Source organism: Carassius auratus, chromosome 17 (assembly GCF_003368295.1).
Source record: "Carassius auratus strain Wakin chromosome 17, ASM336829v1, whole genome shotgun sequence".
NCBI lineage: Eukaryota > Metazoa > Chordata > Actinopteri > Cypriniformes > Cyprinidae > Carassius > Carassius auratus.
The window spans coordinates 15,117,231-15,124,414 of record NC_039259.1 but is presented as its reverse complement, the minus strand read 5'-3'; the positions used below and the strand labels follow the sequence as shown (position 1 = coordinate 15,124,414).

General features: G+C 36.5%; 1 pseudogene; it reads left to right on the top strand.

Moving 5' to 3' along the window:
- The first annotated feature begins 146 nt into the window (after nucleotides 1-146).
- LOC113117381 (XK-related protein 5-like) lies at nucleotides 147-7,138 on the top strand (annotated as a pseudogene).
- The last annotated feature ends 46 nt before the right edge of the window (nucleotides 7,139-7,184 follow it).

Below are 7,184 nucleotides of genomic sequence, written 5' to 3'. Positions count from 1 at the left end.
TACATACGTTACATACAATATGATTCTTCGGTGCGTGACGTCACATTAAGCGGCAGCCTCCAATTCCCGATCAGAAAGACGTCACACACAAAGCGCAGCTCGCGCGCAAGCTCACTGTCCTTCAAAGCTGCAGAAGTAATACCACAAAACTTTGACAAAAAACACTTTTTAGTGCAACGATGCAGAATCGAAAGGGAAGTGCGATCATATGGAGTCACGTCTGCCTCTACTCTTTTTCAGGAGTCATTGTTTTATTGGAGAAAGCGGCGCGTAAGTTATTTCCGATGAATCATTCCTTTCCCAAACCGCTATCTGTGCTTACTGAACATATTCTGGAAACTGCATCGGCATGTGAATTTGGGTTTTGCCTATTTGTTCTTGTTGTATTATGAGTTCAGTTTTGCTATTGCACTTTATTTCTGCTATAGTTTTACAGCATTTGAGCGCCTTTTTCATGAATGGAGAGCAGGGGGCGTGTTCTGTCACACAGATGCTTTACATTAGACCCGCAACCCCAAAAGACAAGTTACTTCACAGATAGTTAAATCATTAGTTTGTGCATTCAAATTCACATTATACTTGTTAGTGAAAGACTTATTAAAATTATAATAGTGTACCAGTTGTTAATTAAAAAGACATGCATTTTTTTTAAATATTCATCAATAATGAAATAAGTTCATATCAGCTATGATAAGCTCTACAGAAGACAATGGTGTCGTTATTCAGCTCGAGTCAGTTCAGTGTTGTTGTTATAAATGGACTGTTTGACTTATTTGTTGTTTACTATGTCATCATCAGTTGCACTGTGCTTTACTCACTACCTCTGGATGGGCGAGGAGCTGCTGGCCTGGCTGACTCTGGCTCTGTGTCTGCCTGTCACACTTGTGCAGCTGCTCAGTCTGAAGTGGTACATCACTGATGCAGATCGATCCAAGCCCTCACTTCTGCTTCTGCACTGTCTGCATCTGGGCGTCTATCACAGGTCAAAAAACATTCTAGCATTTAGAACTGTTTTAATTGAGTTATAAATGAATTCATGAGAACATGTCCAGGTCACATTTAACTCCAAAATCATGAAAATGTCACAATGTAAAACATCTTAAAGGCCCTATAACAAGCTTTATAACAATGCACACTATAATTCAAAGAGGTTTGGGGTCAGTAATCATTTTGAGAAGTTTTGATAGAATTATTATTTTTCAGCAAGGGTGCTTTAAATTGGTCAAAGGTGATGGATGGTAAGGACTTTTATATTGTTGCATACATTTATTTTCCAAATAAATGCTGTTTTTTAACCTACATCAAAAAGAAATGTTTTCTTGAGCACCAAATCAGCATGTTAGAATGATTTCTGTGATGGCTGATGAACATTCAGCTTTGCCATCACAGGAATACATTACATCTAATACTAGAAAATGTTTATTTTAAATTGTAATAATTTTTCACAATTTGAACTGTATTTTTGATCAAAAACATAAAAAAAAAAGTTCTTTCAAACTCTAGTGTAATTTTTTCATTGTGGTGACCTGTGCATGTTCATATCAGGTTTCACCCAACAATATTATTTATCTTACAATAGGCTACTTGTTTCTGAGATGTTTGTTTCTATTTTTTATTTTTTTTTTATTTTTTTTTTTTGGCAGGTTATGGTGCTGCATGAAGTCTCAGGGGTGGGCAGGTTAAGTTTGGTGCATTACTAATGCAGCAGGCCGATGTGTCTGCTCTGTTACTGATCGAGGCCCTGACACTCAGCTTGCCTCAAAGTCTACTGCAGACCTACAGTTTCTTCACCCTTCACCCTGGCTTTCTGTCCACCAGGTATCAACCAGGTCACATCCATCAACAGTTTTCTGTGGAAATAGTAAATGAGTCAGTGACAATGATTGAATGAGTCACTGACCAATAAAAAAAGATTTGTTGTGCTTTTGTAAATGTTATGATAAAACAAGACATGATTGTGCATTAATCATTCTTGTTGTGCAATACTTAATGTTCACTCAAACATGAAAATTTGCTGAACTTTTACTCATCCCCTGGCAATTTTTGAAAACAGATTTTAAGTAAATTACAGCTTTATATCACGTCAGTAGATCCTCTGCAGTGAATGGGTGCCGTCAAGAATGAGAGTCCAAACAGCTGATAAAAACATCACAATAATCCACACAACACCAGTCCATCAAATTATTTCTTGTGAATTAATTTGTTCTGGCTCTTCTATCAGTAATATTGCTTTCTCCAGTGAAAAAGTATGAACCAGGAGAGAAATTTGTGCAAATAAAATATCACTCACAAGCGACAACAGTCCTAAACAAATATTTTGGGTGAATTGTTATGATGTGAGAGGAAAACGGCATGGACATTTTCACTGAAGGAAGTATTTTGTCATAGATTATGACTGGTATTTTGTCCAGAAGTAGCTGTTTAATGTTAAAAACCCTAATGATGGATTTGTTTGTTATAAACATGACGCTTTTCACTTCAAAAGATGCTAATTGATAAACTGGAGTCCTTTGGATGATCATGATGTATTTATCAGCTGTTTTGGACTCTCATTCTGATGGCACCCATTCACTGCAGAGGACCTATTGGTGAGCAAGTGATGTAACACTAAATTTCTCCAAATCTGTTCCAATGAAGAAACAAACTAATCTACATCTTGGATGGTCCGAGAGTACATTTTAAGCATTTTTTTTTTTTTTAAATATTTTTAGGTAAACTGTTCCTTGAATCAGTTTCTATAGCTCTCTTTAAACTTTTTTACAGTGGTCTTATGTGTGGGGCTGAGCCTGCTGAATGTGTCCTGGTTTCTGGTCCTGTACAGCCGCTCATGCTTTCTGCTCCGTCCCGGTCACTTGCACATGACTCCCGCTGCAATGCTGTGTCAGCTCATATGGAGAGGGGGCATGCTGGGTGCCAGGGTGGCCAGCCTCATGTTCTTCTGCAGTATGTTTCACTGGTGGTCCTGTGGAGTTGTGGGTGAGTCAAGCTATGTGTTTTTTCTGCACACACAAAAGCTTTCACAGTTAGCTCACGTGACAGCCCTGAGTGCTTTTTAAGTAATTTGCCATTGCCCAACTCGAAAAGGATGACTTGTTAATAAATGGCTGCTTTGTGGTTGTCTCTTTAAATCCCTGCTCAGGTTTCCACTGGCTCATTATGACATTCTGGCAAGTGTCCCAGCAGACAGATATCTGCATTAACCGTGCTTCCTTGCGGCTCTTCAACTTCATCTTTGGGGCAATTCACATTTTCTTCTTCCTCAACGTTAAAGATGGGCCCTCTCGGTACCGCATGACTGGATTCTATTTGGTTGGTCTCACCGCACTGCAATGTTGTTTCATATTATTTATATACTTTTTTTGTATTTATTAATATTTAGAATTAGCTTTTGTTTGCGTTTTTCAAGTTTTAGTAATTTTATGTTTTTGTCATTTATATTATTTTTATTATTTAAAAATGTATTTATATATTTATATTTATATGTGTATATTAGGGGTTGAATGACTTTTGATTTTTTAAAAGTCTTTTACAATCTATGCTTTTATGTGATGAAAGTCGAGTCGACCTCAACGAGTTGATGATGATGCAATTAATGAAACAAACAAGCCTGAACCTGGAACTTAGAATCAAACACCTTGTGCACAGCTATGGCATATGACACAGCATTGCCCACATGGCTATTGCTTCTATAGCAGCTCATTTTTATCAGTTCTTTAGATGCAGATAACTTAGCACAGTAAAGATTACATTTATATGAATGAATTAGTGAGCGATTGCGTGTGTGAATTAATTCTCCCTTGCAGCGTGTCTCTAGTGAAGCTGTGGTATTTAGTTATTAAGAAATATATGCTAGAACTTTTCAGTTTCTAAGCTATTTTACTCAGAAATCACAGAACAGTGTTGAAAATTAATGATTCTATGTGCACGCGATGCCGTGATCTGAACGTGATGTAGAGGCTACTGTCTGAAGCCTGTGTGTGCACCTTACAGTGCCGCAACGCATTAGATTAGAATGGCGATTTATTTACTGTACAATAACCTGTTTAAAATGCGTGCATTAAAGGTGATTAAACTAATCGACTTTAATGCACACATGAATATTTAAATATGAAATACATAGTTCAAGCTCTTGTTCTGTCCAGGTTGGACTATTGCAATGCTCTCCTGGCAGGTCTTCCAGTCAGTTATATCAAACCTTTACAATTAATCCAGAACGCGGCAGCAAGATTAATTTTTAATGAGCCAAAAAGAATACACGTCACACCTCTATTTATCAATTTGCACTGGCCGCCAGTAGCTGCTCGCATAAAATTCAAAGCATTGATGCTTGCCTACAAAACTACCACTGGCTCTGCACCCATTTACCTAAATTCATTACTTCAGACTTATGTGCCTTTAGAAGCTTGCGTTCTGCAATTGAACGTCGCTTGATTGTGCCATCCCAAAGAGGCACAAAGTCACTTTTACGGACTTTTAAATTAAATGTTCCCTCCTGGTGGAATGACCTTCCCAACTCAATCCGAGCAGCTGAGTCCTTAGACATCTTCAAGAATTGGCTTAAAACACATCTCTTCCATCTTTATTTGACCCTCTTACTTTAACACTCACTATTCTAATTCTGTTCTATTTCTAATCTTTTTGTATTCTATTTTATTGTCATTTATTATGCATTTATGTGTGTGTGTGTGTGTGTGTGTGTGTATACATATATATTTATTAAACATATAAAGACCTCTAACACTAGCTTGCTCTATTCTTTTTCTATTCTATCTGTTTTCTTTTTATTTATTATATTATTTAAAATCCCATGCTATGTGTACTGTGTAACCTAACTGAGACTTGTTATAGCACTTATATACCATTGCTCTTTTTGTTGTTTTTGATTGCTTCCACTGATCCAATTTGTAAGTCGCTTTGGATAAAAGCGTCTGAAAAATGAATAAATTTAAATGTGTGTTTGTATATATATATATATATATATATATATATACATTTAAATATTCATATTTACCTTTTAGATTTTATTTGTATTTCACTTTTAGTTTAAATGATTTTAGTACTACATTTGGAGACTTGTGGATGATAATGATTTAATTTTTTTATTTCTGTCTACTGATTTCAGAGATCACTGATCCAGGTTTTTTTATCTGTGTTGTAGTTAATGCTGCTGGAGAACACATTCCTTCTGCTTTTGGCATCAGACTCGCTCAGCGGGATTTCGTGGGACAGCTTGAGTGTTCCTCTGAACGTCTTATGCAGCTTCCTTATCGGTAAAGATTAAGAATGCTCTAATATTAAAATGCCTGATCTTGATAATCATGTCATTTGGAATCAGTAATCTATCCAGCACTGATTATATTGTAACATATGAAAAATTGATATTCAATCTGAGATGTACTAATTTAAAGGGATAGTTCACCCAAAAATGAGGGTCAGTTTTCTGATATGTTTTTTTTAACATTACAAATATAGTTTGCTCTGTTTGCTGTTTTCTAGGTGTGATTTTTGTTGTTCTGTACTACCGATTTCTTCATCCAAAATCTACGGAAATCCTCCAGAGTCTCAGACTCCAAATGAGTCTGACAACTATTGACAGAACAACCGATGTGGACTGCAAGGACACAACACTCGAATCCTCCACACACCACCATGGCACTTTCTCAGTGACTGGTTTTGCTCCTGACACTCAGGCAGGAGGAGGATCTTTTGTTCAGCCTCTAGAGGGCGACTGGCACCATCATCATATGTTAATACGTCTGGCTCTCAAAACTGGAAACACAGTCAAGATCAGCTGCATGTATGGAGACCGAGGGCTTTCAGTCATCCTGGACAATGATGATGCACCCAACATAGACTCTGGAGGGGATGCTTGTAACCAGCCAAACATGGAAGCAGGTGAACAATCTAAAAGTAGTCCAGCTGAAAACCGTGAAGGATTATCTGTTGCTGAAGTGAGACAACAGTCTCTAGAGAAGGGTGCAGGGTATAACACCTGCCCTGCAGACTGCAGTAGCACTGTTTACTTCAGTGCAGAACCCCATTCTTCTTATAGTGTCAGTGATGCTACATTAGAGAAAGAGAGTATAGCTGTGATCAGTCCCATTATGAATGGAGCTGCACTGCACCTGTCTGCCAAACAGCTGTTGAACAGGAACCCATGTCATACCTCAACTCCAATACCAGACCTCAAAACAATGCAGAGTACAAGTCCTCGATTAGGAGGGGCGAGAAGACAGGTACATTTTTAATACTAGAATTTATTTGGGATAAAGCTGGTAAATATTTTCATTTTGCTAGGCTTCTGCAGGTCTTAAAGATTTTTAATTCAGCTCCGTGCACCATTTAAGGCCTTAGATCAGAGCAGACCTTGAGTTCATGAAGTCATGGAAATAAATGTTGCATCAATTGAAAAAAAAGAACAGTTTTGCAGCATGATGAGAAGGTACAGTAAGTTATTTCCATATTTTAGTGGGGGTGGGGGTTACATTATAATGACGGTCAGTTGAAGTGTTGCTAAAACAGCTCCAATTTTCAATTTATTCCATATATTTTCTTTAAGTGTTCTTTAAAAATCTTTCATTTACCTTCGTTAAACCTGTAGAAACTCTGGTTTATTGTTATTAAATATTATAACCACTATAAGCTGGCAGTTATCTGTATGCAGCTTAATACCGTTAGTTATAAGCTCAGTGAATTAAAATTGGTTTACATTTACTATGTACTACATGTTACACTGACATATTTTACTTGCTGCTCTTTTTTTTTTTTTTTTGCCAGGTCTCATACATTTACAGATATATATATATATATATATATAATTTTGTTTTTCATGTATTTTTATATTATTATATCAAGTGTATGCAAAGGGAACATATAGTATTTTATAACAACTGTTATATTTATGGTTAATCTGTGGAGAATATAGTTTTTTAAATAATTGTTTAAATCATTGTCAAAATAAGTTTGTACTAAACATTCTGCATTTACACTTTGTTTTTTTATTTGTACTAATATAAAACATGGTCTCTTGTACCATTAAATGCTAATTTAGACATGTCTTTATACATTTTCTTTCTGGTCATACTCCCCATCTATTTGTCTGCATATCCTCAGATGGGAATAAAAGTATTTGAAAGGTTTATGATTCTGTCATTATAGCTGTTCAGACATCAGACAGCAGAGGG